This window comes from Chaetomium globosum, genomic scaffold, assembly GCF_000143365.1.
Source record: "Chaetomium globosum CBS 148.51 scaffold_7 genomic scaffold, whole genome shotgun sequence".
Classification (NCBI taxonomy): Eukaryota; Fungi; Ascomycota; class Sordariomycetes; order Sordariales; family Chaetomiaceae; genus Chaetomium; species Chaetomium globosum.
This window is the reverse complement of record NT_165982.1, coordinates 3294725-3296655: the sequence shown is the minus strand read 5'-3', so window position 1 is coordinate 3296655 and position 1931 is coordinate 3294725.

Below are 1931 nucleotides of genomic sequence, written 5' to 3'. Positions count from 1 at the left end.
AGCGAGTGGGAACCACAGCACCACCACAAAGCACGAGGATCTTGTAGCATCCAATCCACTGCTCGACAAGCTCTTGGAGCAAACCCGAGTGCATGGAACGAAGCTTTCTGACTTCACTTTCTCTGTTTATATAGTATCTCTTCGTCCTTTTGTTGTTCCAGCGGACTATAAACAGGGGAAATATAAACTCTGATACAATGGCGCAACCAGCTGTCAAACCCTCTCCCTTTTCATTTTGCCCGCTTGCAATTTCTCCATTCTGTGACTTTGAGGCGTATGCCTTGAGCTCGAGTGCCTGCCAGCACAGTACAACGCGGCAACAAGGTATTCAAGGGTAGCTAGGTGATGTATACTCTGTCACTTTAGAAGTTGTTAATGGTAGCAAGGCGACCTTGGCACGGGGTCTAAACCACAGATTGGCGCCTTCGTCCACGGCGTCCGCATCGGTGCCCTAGCTATCGAGGGTCTCGGCCGGCTACGTTGGAGGCAGCCTCATCTTCTTTCTCGTCGTTCTCCCATCTAACCCCCCTTTCCACCCCTATCCTCTCCCATCCGGGGCGCCAGCTGGCATGCCAGACCATTGTGACAAGCATTCCACTTCCTCTCTTCTAGCTCCTATTCAACGATTACAACTTGACTGTAACTAACCATTATCTAAAGGAACACAATTCTAGAAGGAAAATAACATAAGTCACTTGGAATTCAGCTTGACTAAGGTAGGTGGCTTCCCACGCGGACCCGCGGTTATAGAAGACACTAACGGTTATCTATGTTGGGAAGGGTGCTGCAGAACCTTGCACTCAACTATATCCAATAACGACGCCACGATAGAAGAGTATTGTCATAAGGGACTTCATCTCCGTCTCCCCAAAGGACCATACTCCATTCACCTGTGCAACGGCCCCGTCCTCATCTACGCTTTTATAGGTAGTTATGTAATAATGTAATAGACTAAACTTTTACCATACCTACGGAAGTGCCCTGCATGCCAAACTCGCCCAGATAAACACGATGAAGTATAGGAAAGCTTAGAGCCTATTCTGTGACATACTTAATGGGCGGCTGGGCTTCTTAAAAGAGATGTTTTTTACGATAGAATTGAAGCTAAAAATAACTCGTCTCCTTTCCCGGCATTTGCCTGGAGGAACTCCAGGTTCCTTAGGTCAAAAATGCCATGGCCTGCTCTAAGCACGGACCAGTTTTTCTCCATTAAAAAAAAAACCCAAAAAACCGGTGTCATTTCTAACCTGTACTGTCGACTTCTCACTGTAGAATTTGGCTTTTTTCTCCTTTTCGACTTCTCTCGATAGCATCTCGAAGTCTGGCGTCATCTGCATTTTGCTTCCTCGAATTGGCATCTCGCAGTTGGTCTTGGCGGTGGAGGTGCACGGACCGTTTTTGCTTTGTTCTGGCCAATCAAATCGCAAGAAGAAAGCCGCTTACGGCATCAGGGCCCCTGTGACTCGCTGCTTCGCTCCTGCTTTTGCATGCCTCCGTCGCGCATTCCTTGACAATCACGAACACGAACAAAAAAATCGGATTTCTGTCAAAAAGTGGCGAAAGATGAGGTTTGCAGGGTCAACATCCATTATGGGTTGACTATACTACTAGAGCGACGCACCCGCTTCTTCGTCAGCAGCTTCAATCTGCGCTGATTCGGCCATGACGTCCCATCCCTGGAACCACGACTACAGAGAACAACGTCAACATTGCCAAGATTGCCTGGCTCAGCAGGAAGGATACAAGCAAGGCCTACGGCTCGATGGTCGTCTACGTGACGAAGGGTAGCGAAGCAAATTGCTTCTTTGACGCACAAAATACACGGAACCTATCAGCTCTGTGAGATTACGCCACAGAGGTTAATCTTTACGGGATCTGATTACTGAAGCCCCTAGATGACGATATAGCTTACTGGAGACTCAAGAATGCGG